Source organism: Leptonychotes weddellii, chromosome 8 (assembly GCF_054177405.1).
Source record: "Leptonychotes weddellii isolate Sample4059 chromosome 8, ASM5417740v2, whole genome shotgun sequence".
Taxonomy (NCBI): domain Eukaryota; kingdom Metazoa; phylum Chordata; class Mammalia; order Carnivora; family Phocidae; genus Leptonychotes; species Leptonychotes weddellii.
In genome coordinates this window covers 123,351,865-123,370,148 of record NC_138376.1, presented here as the reverse complement: position 1 = coordinate 123,370,148, position 18,284 = coordinate 123,351,865, and positions in this window count along the sequence as shown.

Sequence of the window (18,284 nt, the reverse complement as noted above, 5' to 3'; positions counted from 1 at the left end):
TGGACATTATGGACACCTTTCTGCAATGTTCACACATCCCATTGACAGATCTGAGTCGACTTCTACAGCCAGAGACCCAACTCAGAGGAAATGAAAACATCTCACCAGCCAGAACTGTCCTTACTTTCCCCCTGAATCAGCAGGCTCCCATGTCCCTACGAGGATTCTCAATGCTTTGTCATATCTGAATTTCCTCCTCTCTCCAAAAAAGCAAAGAAACTTTGGAGGTGATGAAATTTAAGATTTTCCTTGCGATGCCTCCGTTTGGAAGGGCCCTGGGTCCCACTTAGCTCTATTAGCTCTGGCACCTGATCAGCAGGAAAAGATGAAAGCAATCAGTGGTTTTGGGGCATTTGAGTAACTTCGTACATTTAATGAGAAAAGTACTTTGTATATTCTAGTCTAAGTGAAAGTTAACAGTTCAATTTTATTTCAAATTTGGCAACAGGTTTTGATTATTTGAAATATGAGAAACTGATATAAAGTGGAGAATAAGTTCTTAAAAATCTTTTTAAATATGTCTTTCCACGTTCTTGCTTAGTGTGCATCCTATACACTGTTACATGCATAACCATAGCAGCAGGCATCATTAAGTTTAAGTGCCTAGAAAATTCTCCCAGTGTTCAGGACTGGCTGTATGCTGCGTTTATAATGCTGAAGACAGTTATACAAGTAGGATTCACTCAGGGAGGGTTTTCCTCCATGAGACACTGTACAAGTAACTTGATTTTTCTGTAGAAACAGACCTGTGTGGCTTCATAATTCCTAGCTTACATATAATATTTTATTTCCATTTTTAAAAAATGTAAGAAACTCTTTTATGATGGTGGCAAAATTCAGATGGTTTCTTTAAGCAGGTTTTATCAGCAATATTTGATAAGACTAAGGAAAAGTCTTCCAGGATCTTGGTAGCGTTTTGGAAGAAAACAAAGCTAGAGATGTCTGTTTTGCACTAGTTATCACAGCAGAAAACAAGGAAGATGGATGCTAAGTATGAATCTTCCATAAACCAAGGGCTGCCCATATTGGCCCATATCAGAAACCAGTAAAATTAGTGAGGTCATTGTTTCAGACTGAATTAAGATTTTTGTTATTCTCCAGGTGCAAAAATGTAACTTTTGCTTTTTATTTTCATAGGAAAAGACGATCTTTTTGGCTCCAGCCAAATAGAATTTTAGTCAATGAAATATACATGGATTATCAATGTAGGGATCAAGTTTCTGTTAACAGGTGGATGGCATGCAGAAGCAAAGAAACGGGCTGCACAAATGTATTTGGGGTTTTAATCAGACCCACAACATATGATAATGTTCTGAGTGATTGATGAGCCCCTAACTATATCAGGGTTTTGTCTAACATGGCAAGAGGCAGGAAACGGCATGCATTTATGAACATGTGGCAGGCTCTGACAGACCATAGACCTGAGCAGAGACTATTCATCTGGTAAGAGTAGTTGCAATTTATTGAACAGTTACTACATGAAAAGCGCCAAGTATGGTAGCCAGGTTATACCGGGAGCCCTCACCATGGTCTCTTGAGGAATTATCCCAGTTTCACCCCTTCCTACTGTGTCACTTTGGGAAAGTTACCTCACCACTTCCGCCTTGGTTTTTGTGCATGCAGATGGCCTAGAACAGAGTCTGGTGTCGATTCATTCAACTGTGTGCCAGACACCATTCCAGGCACTAAGGTACCGCAGATCCTCCCTGTGCTCTTGGAGTTCCCATTTGAGATGGTTAATTTTACATGCCAGGTTGATTGACCAGATATATCTGGTAAAACATTATTTCTGGGTGTGTCTGTGAAGGTGTTTCTGGAAAAGACTAGCATTTGAATGGGTACACTGAGTAAAGCAGACAATCCTTGCAATGTGAGTGGGTTTTGTTCCAACCTTTCAAGGGCCTGAATAGAACAAAAGGGTAAAGGAAGAGCAAAGTTGCTCTCTCCTTGAACCAGGACATCCGTCTTCTCCTGTCCTTGGACATTGAGTCTCCCATTTCTCGGGCATTCAGACTCTGAATTGCACCACTGGCTTTCCTGGTTTTCCAGCCTGCAGATGACAGACCATGGAACTTCTTGGCCTCCATAATCCTATGAGCTAGTTTTTATAATAAATCTATCTATCGTCTATCTATCTATCTATCTATCTATCTATCTATCTATCTATCTATCCATCCATCCATCATCCATCTATCTCCTATTGCTTCTGTTTCCCTGAAGAACCCTGACTAAAACATCACTCCAGTGGGTAGAGACTGAAAGTAAACAATAAACATAGTATGTTACAAGATGGTAAGTGTTGTGGAAAAAAGAAAAAAGAGCAAGGTAAGGGGTATATGGAGTGCCTGGGTGAATGTAGAGGTGGAGATGGGAATCTTAAATAGGGTTGTAGGGAGAGGCATCACTGAGAAGAGACATCTGAACAAGGACTTAAAGGAGGAGAGGGAGTCAGCTTCACAGATATCTAGGAGATTTTTCCAGAAAAGGGATATGCTCTAAAACAATGATTGGGAAGCATTTGCAGCATTAAAATGTCCATATTAAGAAGGAGAGAGGTTCCTGCGTGGCTCAGTTGGTTGGGCATCAGATTCTTGATTTCTGTTCCTTTTGTGATCTCGGGGTCAGGGGATTGAGCCCCGCATCAGGCTCTGTGCTTGGGGCAGAGTCTTCTTGGGATTCTCTCTCTCTCCCTCTCCCTCTCCCCCAACTCTCATGTGTGCATGCTCTCTCTCTCTCTCAAATAAATAAATAAAATCTTAAAAAAGGAGAGATTTCTCAAGTCATTGACTTAAGGCTTTATCTTAAGATGTTAGAACAAGAATACATTAAATCTGAAGCAAGAAGAAGAAATAAAATAATAAATATAAGAGTAGGAATCAGTGAAGTTGAAAACATAAAATAGCACAGAAAATAAAAACAAAAGCTTCTCCTTTATTTTTTTAAATTTTAATTTCACCATAACTAACATATGATGTTATATTAATTTCAGGTATATAGTATAGCAAGTCAACAAATATATACATTACTTAGTGCTCATCACCATAAGTGTCCTCTTAATCCCATCACCTATTTCACCCATCCCCCCAACCAACCTCCCCTCTGGTGACCATCAGTTTGTTCTCTAGATTTAAGAGTCTCTTTTTTGGTATGTCTCGTTTTTTCTTCATTTGTTTTTTTTTTTAATTCCACATATGAATGAAATCATATGGTATTTGTCTTTCCTTGAGTGACTTATTCACTTAGCACAATGCTCTCTAGATCCATCTATGTTGTTGCAAATGGCAAGATTTCATTCTTTTTTACAGCTGAGTAATATTCCATTGTATGTATATACCACATCTTTTTTATCTATTCATCTATCAATGGACAAAGGGCTGCTTCCATAATTCAGCTATTGTAAATAATGTTGCAATAAACATAGGGGTGCGTATATCTTTCCAAATTAATATTTTTGTATTCTTTGGGTAAAAACCCAGTAGTGGAATTACTAGATCATAGGATAGTTCTATCGTTAATTTTTTGAGTAAACTCCATACTGTTTTCCACACTGGCTACACCAGTTTGCATTCCCACGAACAGTGCAAGAGGGTTCCTTTTTCTCCACATCTTTGCCAACACCTGTTGTTTCTTGTGTTTTTGATTTTAGCCATTCTGACAGGTGTGAGGTGATATCTCATTTTGGTTTTGATTAGTGTTTCTCTGATGAGGAGTTATGTTGAGCATCTTTTCATGTGTCTGTTGACCATCTGGATGTCTTCTTTGGAGAAATGTCTGTTCACGTCTTCTGCCCATTTCTTAATTGGATTATTTGTGTTTTGGTGTTGAGCTGTATAAATTCTTTATATATTTTGGATACAACCCTTTATCAGATATGTCATCTGCAAATATCTTCTCCCATTCAATAGGTTGTCTTTTAGTTTTGTTGATTGTTTCCTTTGCTGAGCAGGTTTTTATTTTGATGTAATCTCAATAATTCATTTTTGCTTTTGTTTCCCTTGCTTCAGGAGACATATATAGAAAAATGTTGCTGCAGCCAATGTCAGAGAAATTACTGACTGTGCTCTCTTCTAGGATTTTTATGGGTTCAGATCTCACATTTAAGTCCTTAATCCATTTTGAGTTTACTTTTCATGTATGGTCCAAGAAAGTGGTTCAGTTTCATTCTTTCATATGTAACTCTCCAGTTTTCCTGAAACAATTTGTTGAAGAGATGTCTTTTTCCCATCGCATATTCTTGCCTCCTTTGTCAAAGATTAATTGAACATATCATCATGGGTTTATGTCTGAGCTCTCTATTCTGTTCTATTGATCTATGTGTCTAATTTTGTTCCAGTACCACACTTTTGATTATGAGAGGTTTGAAATATATCTTGAAATCTGGGATTGTGATACTTGTAGTTTTGTTCTTTTTTTTCAAGATTGCTTTGCCAATTTGGGGTTTTTTGTGGTTTCCATACAAATTTTAGGATTATTTGTTCTAGTTCTGTGAAAAATGTTGTTGGTATTTTGATAAGGATTGCATTAAATCTGTAGATTACTTTGGGTGGTATGGACATTTTAACAATATTTGTTCTCCAAATCCATGAGCATGGAATATCTTTCCATTTGTTTCTGTCATCTTCAATTTCTTTCATCAGTGTCTTATAGTTTTCAGACTACAGATCTTTCACCTCCTTGGTTAAGTTTATTCCTAGATATTTTATTATTTTTGATGTAATTGTAAATGGGACTGTTTTCTTAATTTCTCTTTCTGATAGTTCATTATTGGTGTATAGAAATGGAATAAATTTTTGTATATTGATTTTGTATCCTGTGACCTTACTGAATTCATTTATCAGTTCTAGTAGTATTTGGTGGAGTCTTTAGTGTTTTCTATATATAGTATCATGTCATCTGCAAATAATGAAAGTTTTACTTCTTCCTTACCAATTTGGATGCTTACCAATTTGGATGTCTTTTATTTCTTTTTCTTGTCTGATTGCTGTGGCTAGGACTTCCGGTACTATGTTGAATAGAAGTGGTGAGAGTGGACATCCTTGTCTTTTTCCTGATCTTAGGGGAAAAGCTCTCAATTTTCCCCCATTAAGGATGATATTAGCTCTGGGTTTTTCATATTTGGCTTTTATTATGTTGAAGTATGTTCCCTCTAAGCCTACTTTGTTGAAGGTTTTTATCATGAATCAATGTTGTACTTTGTCAAAAGCTTTTTCTGCATCTATTGAAATGATCATATGGTTTTTATCCTTTCTCTTGTTGATGTGATGTAGCACGTTGATGGATTTGCAAATATCGAACCACACTTGCATCCCATGCATAGATCCCTCTTGATCATGGTGACTGATTTTTTAAATGTATTTTGGATTTGGTTTGCTAATATTTTGTTGAGGATTTTTGCATCTATGCTCATCAGAGATATTGGCCTGTAGTTCTCTTGTTATGTGGTGTCTTTATCTGGTTTTGGTATCAGGTTAATGCTGGCCTCATAGAATGAGTTTGGAAGTTTTCCTTCCTCTTCGATTTTTTGGAATAGTTTGAAAGAATAGGTGTTAACTCTTCTGTAAATGTTTGGTAGAATCACCTGTGAAGCCATTTGGTCTTGGACTTTTGTTTGTTGGGAGTTTTTGATTACTGATTTAATGTCCTTGCTGGTAATTGGTCCATTCAAATTTTCTATTTCTTTCTGATTCAGTTTTGGGAAGTTATATGTTTCCAGGAATTTGTCCATTTCTTCTAGGTTGTCCACTTTGTTGGCATATAATTTTTCATAATATTATCTTATAATCCTTTGTATTTCTGTAGCATTGGTTGTTATTTCTCCTCCTTCGTTTCTGACTTTATTTATTTGAGTCCTCTCTCTCTCTCTCTTTATGAGTCTGGGTAAAAGTATATCAACTTTGTTGATCTTTTGAAAGAACCAGTTCCTGGTTTCATTGATCTGTTCTGTTGTTTTTTAGTTTCTATTTCATTTATTTCTGTCTAACCTTTACTATTTCCTTCCTTCTACTAGTTTTGGGTTTTCCTTCTTTTTCTAGCTCCTTTAGGTGTAATGTTAGGTTGTTTATTTGAGATTTTTCTTGCTTCTTGAACTGGGCCTGTATTGCTATAAAGTTCTCTCTTTGAACAGCTTTTGCTGCATCCTGAAGTTTTTGGGCCATTGTGTTTTCACTTTCATTTGTCTCCATGCATTTTTGGATTTCTTCTTTGATTTATTGGTTAACTAATTCATTGTTGAGTAGCATGTTATTTAACCTCTATGTATTTGTGTTCTTTCCAATATTTTTTCTTGTGGTTGGTTTCTAGTTTCATAGTATTGTGATCAGAAAAGATACATGGTATGACTTCAGTCTTTTTGAACTTGTTGAGACCTATTTTGTGCCCTAATTTGTGATCTATTCTGAGAATGTCCTGTGGTGCACTTGAAAAGAATGTGTGTTCTGATTTTTTTGGATGGAATGCTCTGAATATATCTGTTAGATCTATCTGGTCCAATGTGTCTTTCAAAGCCACTATTTCCTTGTTGGTTTTCTATCTGGATGATCTATCCATTATTAAGTAGGATGTTAAAGTCCCCCACTATTATGGTACTGCTATCAATTACTTTCTTTTTTCATTTTTTTTTTTAAAGATTTTATTTTTTATTTGAGAGAGAGAGAGTGAGAAAGAGCACAAGAGGGGGGAGCGGGAGAGGGAGAGGCAGACTCCCTGCTGAGCAGGTAGCCTGATGCAGGACTCGATCCCAGGACCCCAGGATCATGACCTGAGCCAAAGGCAGTGGCTTAACCAACTGAGCCACCCAGGCGCCCCTCAGTTACTTTCTTTATGCTTGTTATTATCTGCTTTATGTATTTGGGTGTTCCCATGTTGGGTCAATAAATATCAATAATTGTTATATATTCTTGGTGAATTGTTCCCTTTATCATTATGTAGTGTCCTTCTTTGTCTCTTGTTACAGTCTATTTTTTTTTTAAGATTTTATTTATTTATTTATTAGAGAGCGAGCGAGAGAGAAACAGCATGAGAGAGGAGAGGGTCAGAGGGAGAAGCAGGCTCCCCGCTGAGCCGGGAGCCCGATGTGGGACTCGATCCCAGGACCCTGGGATCATGACCTGAGCCGAAGGCAGTCGCTTAACCAACTGAGCCACCCAGGCGCCCGTTACAGTCTATTTTAAAACCTATTTTGTCTGACATAAATATTGCTACCTTGGCTCTCTTTTCACTTCCATTGGCATGACAAATACTTTTCCATCCCTTCACTTTCAATCTGCATGTGTCTTTAGGTCTGAAATGAGAATAGAATGAGAGATAAAAAAAAATAGGTCTGAAATGAGAATAGAAGGAGAGATAAAAAATTTCTTAGACAAACAAAAGTTAAAGGAATTCATCACTTTTATAAAAAAAAACCTTCTATTGTAGGCAGCATATACATGGGTCTTGTTTTGTTTTGTTTTTTTATATTCATGTGAGACAGAGCGAGAGAGAAAGGCAGAGGGAGAAGCAAGCTCCCAAGGAGCAGGGAGCCTGATGTGGGACTCGATCCCAGGATCCTGAGATCATGACCTGAGCTGAAGGCAGACGCTTAACCATCTGAGCCACCCAGGGGCCCGGGTCTTGTTTTTTAACACATTTCATCACCCAATGTCTTTTGATTATGGAGTGTTTAGTCCATTTACATTAAAAGTAATTATTGATAGTTGTGTACTTATTGCCATTTTGTACTCGTTTTATGGTTGTTTTTGTGTAGTTCTTTGTACTTTTCTTCTCTTGCTCTCTTCTCTCATGGTTTGCTGCCTTTCTTTCATGATATACTTGGATTCTTTTTTCTTTATTTTTTGCATATCTATAACTGGGTTTTGATTTGTGGTTACATTAGGTTTGTATATAATATCTTCTGCATATAGCAGTCTATATTAAGTTGATGGTCACTTAAGTTTGAGTCCATTCTTTACTCCTCTCCTTCTCACGTTTTAGGTATATGATGTCATACTTTACTTCCTTTTATTTTGTGAATCACTTGAATGGTTTTTTTTAAAAGATTTTATTTATTTATTTGAGAGAGAGAGAGCACGAGCATGGGAAGGGGAAGAGGGAAAGAAAGAAGCAGACTCCCCACTGAGCAGAGAGCCTGACTTGGGGCTCAATCCCAGGACCCTGAGATCATGAGCTGAGTGGAAGGCAGATGTTTAACCTACTGAACCACCCAGGCGCCCCTCCCTTGACTGATTTTAATAGATATACTTAATTTTACTGCTTTTGTGCTTCCTACTTTTCTTACTCGTAATTATAATCTTTCCTTTCCACTCAAAAAGTCCCCTTTAACATTTCTTATAGGACGGTTTAGTGGTGATGAATTCCTTTAACTTTTGTTTGTCTAAGAAATTTTTTATCTCTCCTTCTATTCTGAATGATAGCATTTCTGGTTAGAGTATTCTTGGTTGCAGGTTTTTTTCTTTTAGCACTTTGAATATATCATGCCACCCTGTTCTGGCCACAAAGTTTCTGCTGAAAAATCAGCTGATAGCCTTATGGGGTTTCCCTTTGATGTAACTGTTTTCCTTTCTATTGTTGCTTTTAAGATTCTCTCTTTATCACTGCATTTTGCCATCTTAATTACTATGTGTGTTGTTGTGGACCTCTTGGGCTGATTTTGGGGGTCTATCCCTGCCTCCTAGATTTGGATTTCTCTTTCCTTCCCCAGATCTGCAAAGTTTTCAGCTGCTACTTCTTCAAATAAATTTTCTATCCCCTTTTTTCTCTCTTCTTCTGGTATACCTGTAATGTGAGTGTTATTATGCTCGATGATGTTGCTGAGTTCCCTTACCTATTTTCATTTTTTATTTTTCTTTTTGCTCTCCCCTGTTCAGCTTGATTGTTTTCCATTATTCTGTCCTCCATATCACTGATCTGTTCTTCTGCTTCCTCTAGTCTACTATTTCTTCCATTTGGTATATTTTTAATTTCAGTTATTGAGTTCTTCATCTCTAATTGGTTCTCTTTTATGTTTTCTATCTCTTTGTTGAGCGTCTCACTGAGGTCCTCCATTCTTTTCTCCAGTCCAGTGAGTATCTTTATGACCATTACTTTAAATCTTTATCAGGCATATTACTTATCTACATTTCACTTAGGGCTTTCACTGTGATTTTGTCCTGTTCTTTCATTTGGGACATATTACTCTGTGTCCTCATTTTTTTCTAACTCTCTGCATCTGTTTCTATGTGTTAGGAAAGTCAGTCATGTCTCTTGTTCTAGAAAATACTGGCCTTATGAAGAAGAGGTTCTGTAGTGCCCTGTAATGCAATGTCTCCTGTTCACCAGAACCCAGTGCTTCAGGGGTGTCTCCTACGTGTGTTGCATGTGCCCTTTTGTGGCTGAGCCTCTTTTGTCTTTAATCCAGCCATCTGCAATGACTCTCTTTGCCTGTTGTAGCCAGGGTTTGGTCCCTGGGTTGTTAGCTGGCCAGTCTGGGGCCACCTGAGGCTTGAGTTGAGTCAGACCAGGCATTTGTCAAAACTGTGGTAGCTGAAAGATGCTCTTCCTATATTGTCCCCCTGAGAAGCTTTTATTGGTGGGTGGAGCCTGCCCTCAGACCAGATGTCAGCCCCCAGCCAACTACTGGAGCCACAGATGAACTGATGTGTACGATTTTCTTTCCTTCTCCCCTTGGCAGGAGTCACTTTGGGGTGGTGCTAACTCCTGTTGGAGCTGCTGGCACACTGCCATGCTTGTGGGGCCGATTTGGGTGGACTCCTGCCAAGGGTGTGTTGGAGGGGGCAGGACCACAGAAGAGTGTGGGGACAGGGCACACTGTTAGCTAGGTGGAGTGATGCACTGTTTCCTGCAGATGTCCAGTTATCTAGGCTGGAGCACAGGGAAGGGAAATGGCACCTGTCGGTCTTTTGTTCTTAGAGAAGTCCCCCAAAGATCCATGACCCTCCAGCACATGCTCTGAGATTAGTAAACAAATCTCCCTCCTATATACCTCAGGCATTTTTCAAATGGCTGCTTGTATGCTACATCTCCATGGGCTGCTTTTTGGGCTAGTTCTTAAAGGAGGGAACTCAGTTTCCTATTCTTCTCTGGCTCTCCTAGAACTGAGCCCACTGACTTTTAAAGTTCTAGGTGTTAAACCCCAGTGATTTTAAGTTTTCAAAGCCAAATGTTATGGGGATTCATTTTTCCAATGCAGGTCCCTCATGCTTGGGGTGCCTGTTGTGGGGTCTGCTCCTCTCCCCTCTCCACATCAGAGGCATCCTTCCCTCCCTCCCACAGACAATCCTGTGGGTCCTTTTAGTTGTGTCAACTGTGTCTCCACCCTTCTGACCCTCTTCAATGTCACCCCTTCTTTACATTTATCTGTGGGGAGTCTGTTCTGCCAGTCTTTTGGTCATTTTCTTGGTTATTTAGACTGATGTGGGTGTTTTATAGGTGAATCCTTGGGATGAGGTGAGGATCCTCCTACTCCACCATTTTCCCTGGAAGTCTCCAAAAGCTATTCCTTTAAAAATATCAATCAAATTAATAAATATCCAGAAAGACTAAGCAAGAGAAAGAGAAAGCAAAAATTACTCATGTTAGAAATGAATGAGAGGACACCACTACCATAGAGATATTAAAATAATAATAAAAGAATGCAATATTGGGGCACCTGGGTGGCTCAGTCAGTTAAGTGTCTGCCTTTGGCTCGGGTCATGATCCCAGGGTCCTGGGATTGAGCCCTACATCTGGCTCCCTGCTCAGTGGAGAGCCTGCTTCTCCCTCTCCCGCTCCCCCTGCTTGTGCTCTGTGTGTGTGTGTGTGTAAAAAAAAAACAGCAGCAACAACCTACCAAATTGAGAAGGTATTTGTAAATCATATATCTGATAAGGGATTAATATCTAAAATATATAAAGAACTTGTACAACCCCATAGAAAAAACTCGAGTATATACTATCTCCAAACTCATGGAGTTCTATACGCTAATTATATGCGGGTTTTTTGTTTGTTTGTCAATCATACCTCAAAATGATTTAAAAACCAAAAAATAAAAAATAATAATAAAAACAAACAAGGAATGAATCTGTATTTGGACGAGTCCTTGGCACTTGGTAAGGACTTACTGAAATTGACTATTATGGATGTGTGTATGGATGCATTAATAATCTATACCTTGTATTTTGACTGTGAACCAATCTATATACAATCATACAATTTATTTTACAACTCAATAATTGCCAATTAACTCAGAAATACCCTGACTACAGATAAAACCCTATATAAATACCAAGAAAATCTTCTGGACTGGTCAACAAGTTTTGTAACTCTCAGACCACCATTTGTTTCTCATTAACTAGAGCATTCCCAGTGGGGAAACTGCATTTTCCAATTCAGTATCAAAAACAGAACAGAACGCTGGTCACCAAATAAATATTTCCTATAAAACAAGGCAACCCAAAAAATGCTGTAAATGGAATTTAGAGTCTCAAAGCAGCTGTGCTTCACATAAAACAGAACAATCGAGATGACAGCACAGAGATACAAATAAACACAAAGTATTTAGAATTTAGGTGCAATTTTCCCAATCTTTTAAAAAAGTCCAGCTTTTCAAGTTTTGTTTTAGTGTAGACTGTGAACTCTGAGATGGACAGGAGCTATGTATAGACCTACATTGTATGTATACATATATATATGTGTATATACATACATGTATATGTACATTCATCCATATCCCCTGGCACATATTGCCTTTGAAAGTTTGTTGAATCAAAGAAGGGATGGATCAACACATTGCTTCTAAACATCATCACATGCTGAGGGCACAAGTCAGATTCACCCACTCTCCCAACATTGCCCTAAGTCTGAAGTTGAAGCCCATGAAATCCTGTATCAAAGTGAAGTGTAATGCCAGGGACTCCGCACCCACACATGCTCATTCCTGAATGAACCTCAGACTTCTAGAGCAGGACTATCTCCCATATAGAACCTTCAAGATCCATCTTGCAACTCACCATCAACTTCCCCTACTTTTTCAACTGAGGCAAATCCATAAATTTCCAAACCTTCAAGGAGGTGGTAGTGGGATGGGGCTTATTAAGGTCTTGTAGGGTGCAGATAGTCTGTATGCCATGCCTGTATAGAGCCAAGTGGGAGGGCAGTGAAGACAATGCCCTGGCTCCATCCTGAGGCAGGGACAGAAGGGACGCAAAGCTCCTCTGAATCTGACGTCACAGGAGGCGGACTGGAAAAGGGACCAGAAGTAATGCCAGGGTTAACCCAGCCACAGGAAGAGTGGAATGGATGCTTTTTTCCTTAAATTTGACTAAATCTTTGAGAGCAACAAACACACCTCTCTCCCTTTGGTCTCAGCGGCAGCTAGCACAGTTCTGACTACATAGCAGAAGCTTGTGAACGAATCCTTGATAAATTGAGCTAAATGAGGACTTAGTGCTGCAAGAAGCCAGATTTGTCACCTAAACCCCAAAACTGGACCCTGCTGGGTAGAAAACACTGATTTGATTCAAACAATCATTTCCCCTCAGTTCTGACCACATATCAGGGAGCCTTGAGAGTAGAAGATTAGTTCTTTTTTTTTAACTTTATTTTATTATGTTATGTTAGTCACCATACAATACATCATTCGTTTTTGATGTAGTGATCCACAATTCATTGTTTTCGTATAACACCCAGTGTTCCATGCAGAAGATTAGTTCTTGCCAAGAATCCAAACGAAGAGACATTTACAATGCAAGATAGCAAGCAGGTTTGAACTTGACTGCTGGCACTGTTCAACCAGAGAAATGCCCAGAAATAGACGTTGACAGTGACGCTCTGGTCAAATGCTGGTTGTTGAGGTAAAACCGCCTTGACTGATTAGCTGTCTGTCATGGTTCAGAAGAAGCTGAGTGGTAGCCTCTGTGCTCATATTGTCACACCTGCCAGGGAGAAGAGTGGGACTCGGTATGTGGCTTTGGCGGGTTATTTCAAATTTCAGGGTCTCAGTTTCAACTCTATAATGATTCAGGTGAAATGCTCTGTGAAGTCTCCACCAGCTCCAGGAAGAGGAGGGAGTTTGAAGTCCCTTTCTATTTAAACAAGTGCTCTAAAAATTGCCCTTAACTCATATCATAATGTGCTAAGTGTAACTAATGACTGTGAAAAATGAGTTATCAATTCCCAGGTGTGGTGCATGCTTCCTTCACCCTGCTGTCTACAGCAGAGGCGACCTGCTTCAACCTCATCAGCCAGCCTCCTTACCACCTGGCTTCCAGATGGGTTTGGATGATGGGGAGCTGGCAGGAAATAGGAAGAAGAAGGAAGGGAAAAGGAGGAAACCAGGCATGGTCCCTTGACTGAGGTCATGCTTCTCTAAAACTGGACTTCTCTATGAGACCCTCCCTCTGGATCTGCTAGTCATTCTTTCCTCTGGCTCTCCAGGCTCAGGGGCAGTCACAGTCAATACTGATACAGTATTTCGTGGGGTCCCCACCCGCATCTACATAACCAGTCCCCTTTTTCAACCTCTTGAATGATTCTAATTTGAATGTGACATCTGTTCACTGTTGAGATGCTGATCCACCATCACTGTGGCTTATACAAGTTGGTCAGTAATAAATGTTTGCTTAACTGATGAAATATGTATAAGTCTATGTCTGCTTTGAAGGCTGTATCATCTTGGAAAAGGTCTGACTAAGGTTGTGGAGAGCAAGGATAGAAAATTGTGAGCAAACATCCTGGACCAAATAGCTTAGCTCTTCCCATGTGTCTCTTGCTGTCTAAGCCTCCCTCTTGGTGTCACTGTTGAAGTCATGGTGGGCTTTACTCCCTTTATATCTGTCTATTATCTCTCTCTCTCTCTATCATCTATCTCATCTATCTATCTATCTATCTATCTCTATCTATCTATCATCATCTATCATCTATCATCTCCCTAAAGGGATAATCTGATGGATACATTTGAGGGTCCCTACAGGCACCCTCTAATTCCAACATCATTTTTGTCCCATGAGACTTGGGCAGGACAGCTCCTTCACAAAGCTTCTTTTCTCAGAGAAAGACAGCAGGTGGAAGTGTAACTTGCAGGTGATTTGAAGAGTCCTGGCCTGTCCAGTACAAGTGGACTGCAAAGGCATGAAAACAGGTCAGGGGAGGAGTGGAAAGACAAGCAATCAGTATAGAGACCCATCTTTAGAATCCTTTCTAGCCATTCCTTCCCTAGTCTGAGACCTAGCTTCAATGTAGACACTCCCAATACCTAGTGTCAACTGGCCTTCTGGAAGACTAGGTTAGGAGGAGATTTTGGGGGGCTGCTATTTGCATGGAGCTTCCTCCTCTGCTCATTTTTTCTTGCTCCTAATTGCAGTTCCCCTGTTTCTTGGCAAAAAGAAAGGAAGCATAATAGCCTTGAGTCACCAAGACTAATTATATTCTAGGTTCTATGTTACAATGGTATATAATGTATCTCAGGTATCAGGTCTCCAATTTCCAAAGGGAAAAAATTGCATAAATGAAAAACATTGTCACAGAACTGGAAATAGTCTAGCTGAAGACTTGGAGGAGATACTAACTGGAGACACTGGAGGAATTTCTCCATGCTAGTGGAACTTTCTTGAGATAATGATCCTGGTCTCAAATTCTCTGTCCTTTGAAAAACGCTGAACAGAGCCAGTGTATTGAAAGAAGCAGCACACCTAGAAGAAATGCAATCAGAGGAGAGCAACAGAGAATGCATTCAGTTATTCATTTGCTCATTCATTCTTTCACTGAAGACTTACTTATTGAACACCTGCTACGGGCCAGGCTCTGTGTGTGATGCCAGGACATGAAAGTAAATGCAATAGCAGACATGGCCTCTGCCTTCACGACGCTCATAACTCAGTGGGCAGTGGAGATTGGTATGGCAAGTTTAAGTTTCCAAAAAAAGATGGACATCAATTGATCTCTCTGTTGAAGGGGAGATACCCTTTGTGTTGGGAAAATGACAAGAGAGCCTTCAGTCACCCAAACATAAAATAAGTACCTAGTCAGTGTCTGAAAGGAGAAATGAAATCTAGCTCTCTGGTCTCTGGAAGAAAAAGCCTTGCTGTCCCTCCCCTCTTCCCTGGTGATATCTGGGCTTGAAGATGGGTGACTAGTTGGGTGGGTGGGTTTGGACTGAGGTCAGTAGCCCCTTGGTTGGGACATGATCTAGACTCTCTTATTGTGGTGTTAATGTTATAGCAACATAATCAACTAGGGATTGCCTCAGTGGCTCAGTAGGTTAAGCGCCTACCTTCCACTCAGGTCTTGATCTCAGGGTCCCCTGCTCAGCAGGAGTCTGCCTCTCCCTCCCCCCTGATCATCCTCTCTCTCTCTCTCTCTCTCTCTCTCTCTCACACACACACACACATAAATAAAATCTTAAAAAAAAAGAACAATCAATTAGGGTAATCCTACTGAGTTCAAAGGCCAGGAAATGAGCATTATTTTATTTCTACTTGTACATATCAAGTCTGAGATCCCATATGCCCAGGTAGAAACTCTCCAGGCTCAGTCGTTACTGGTGCTCCCTCCTACGCCCCACTTCCCTTCTCTCCCACCAAATGGTATCCTAGGTCTGTCCCAGAACTGAGCATTTGAGCATCCTGTCCCTGGCCCCCCAATTGCCTGTGACACAATCATCTGCTTTATTTATATTCATTCACTTTTACCACCTGACATCTTAATCTCTGTGAGGGCAGGGATTGTGTGTGTAGCCACATTACTTAGGGGAAAGTCTGGCACATATCTTGAATTTAACTGACATTAGCTGGATGAATGAGAGAAGGAATGACTGGTCACTAACTCTGCATTCACTCCCAGGCCAGCATGGCTGAAGGCAAACATGCTCTTGCTCCCTGCTGTGTGTCAGTGGGGGAGGGCTCGGGATGGGGGTCAGCTAGAAAGCTGTGAGCCCTTTGGGAAATTTATAAAAATTTCTCCATGAGCCCAGCTCCAGCTTTACTGGCTTACTATAGTCATCCTCATGCCACCATAGCCCCAGGGAAATGGGTAGGAATGGCCTGCACGGTCCATCTAGCATCTACCCACCATCTTGGGGGAAATGTTTCCTTCTCTACAGTAACTCTCAAAGCATTCATCTCCTGCCCTTGCATATCTCTTTAATGTGCTTGGACTTTTGAAAAGACAGTCAGAGGAGAAAGTTGTCTTCTGGTATTATCCGAAGTCCCTTAAGCAAAAACCAAGAAGACTTGGCTGCCATTTTGGAGCCAGGAAAGGAAGAACCATGTATGGAACAGTTCAGGAAGGACAAGCTGGTGAGCAGCTCACCTCAAAACTGGAAAATACTTACCAGTTTCCATTGGGTTGAGCCACCGTAGAGACCAGGGCCTGGGGAAGCTGAGTGTGAGGTGGGTCACAGAAGCCTGGGTATGGTGGTGGTGAGACAAATACATGGGAATGAGGTGGAGGGCTGGGGGTTGGAGTGCAGGTGATTAATTCAGGGACTCAGCTCAAGGCAAAGCACAGTGTGAAGAAGTAGCTGAGGGGGCACCTGGGGTGATGGAAAACATTTTTTTTAATTTAAATTAAAAAAAAATTTTAAGGTGAGAAAGACTAGATCATGTCTGAATGTTGGGGAAAAATCTTTCAAGACAAGAGGGAGACACCACAGCATAGAGATCGGGGCACTGGGCCTGGGTCTGGGGGCATCTCAACAATAGGATGGGCATGCTGTAACCTTGTGGGAGACCAGTGCCTCCGCCTGCTGGTTCTGTCTGCCTTGAGAGGTGAGGAGTCTCCTGAATAAGGGGCAGTGGAGGATGTAGGTGAGTGATGATGGGGAGTAGATGTCAGGACCCTGGAGACAGTCTGATAAACCTTTGTGGAAAACTGCAGGTTGCTGAGGGAATCCCAGACAGACTGGTGGGCTGGAGGGGCACGTTTTGCTCATTGAGAATCTTGGATTGAAAAGCTTTGTCTTTTCAATTCCCATCTATATCTTAGCCATATGTTTACTCATTTGATGGATATTTAGAGCCCACTCTGTGCAGGTAGGAGCAGAGAGGGGAGGAGACAGGTCAGAGTCATGGCAGGGTCGTTGGTGTCAGTGGGTATGTTGGGGGCAGGAGTGGGGTGACCAGATCATGGGGCACCTTGGAGGCTGTGGAAAAGACCTAGGATTTGACTCTGAAGAAGCTGGGTATCTCAGAGCACTGAACAAAGTGCATCCCTTTGTTACTCCAGAGCCTGGAGTAAACTCCTCCAGCCCTTGTAAGTGTTCAGGGCCAGTTACCTCCAGGGCTTTCAAGAACTTTCTCTTCTTTTTTTTTTTTAAGATTTATTTATTTATTTATTTATTTATTTATTTGAAGGGGGGAGGGGCAGAGGAAGAGAGAGAATCTCAAGTAGACTGCCCTCTGAGCACGGAGCCCAATGCATGGCTCGAGACCACGACCCTGAGATCATGACCTGAGCTGAAATCAAGAGTTGGATGCACAACCGAGTCACCCAGGCACCCCCCAAGAACTTTCTATCACTGGCTAACTCATTGTATCTTGTCCAGCTAGACTACGTTAACATCAGTTATTCATTTCATCATTGGCCTGGTAACAGAAAGCTTCAGAAAGACTGTGTATTGCTCTTATTTCTGTTCAAAATTTTAAAATTTTCTGGAGCATCTCAGACAGCAAAATGAATGTACTCATAGTGAACAAACACGAAATCCTCAATATATCCTAAGTGAAATTTTAAAATGACCAGTTGCCTAATACAATGACTCCCTTTTCTTATTTGATTTCTCACTCACCTATGTGTATTTGTCCTAACATGTCAGTGATTATCTTTTTCCACATGTAAACAGCCCTTGTGTAGGGGGCAGGCATAGGTAGCCTCGTTTCCACCAGGTGACAACCCAACATAGGAACAGCTGATTGGATCAGGATGTGGACCCTTGCCCAAGACATCCAGTCAGAGCCTGTCATGATGGTTAGAACTGGATACTGAGAGACTTGGAGAGCTGGTTGAGAGAAGCAGAGTTACAAGATTTTGTGGACAGATCATTGCACACAGGGCGGCAGATGGACACTTGTACACAGCAGCCCTATGTGAAGTCTAGGGGCTGGTGGCATTTGGGCATCATGTGTCTAGAGAAAGCCATCCGCAGGGAAGAGGATGCAGCCATGCATGGAAAGCAGGAGAGAGAACAGACCAGAGAGAAAAGGAGGCAAGAGCCACTACTCGCCAACCTGTCACTCTCAGCAACTCCCGTACATTATTTCCTGTCCTGAGACTGCGTGGTCCGACCTTACGCAAACCCTTGATTTAGCTCTAGAGTT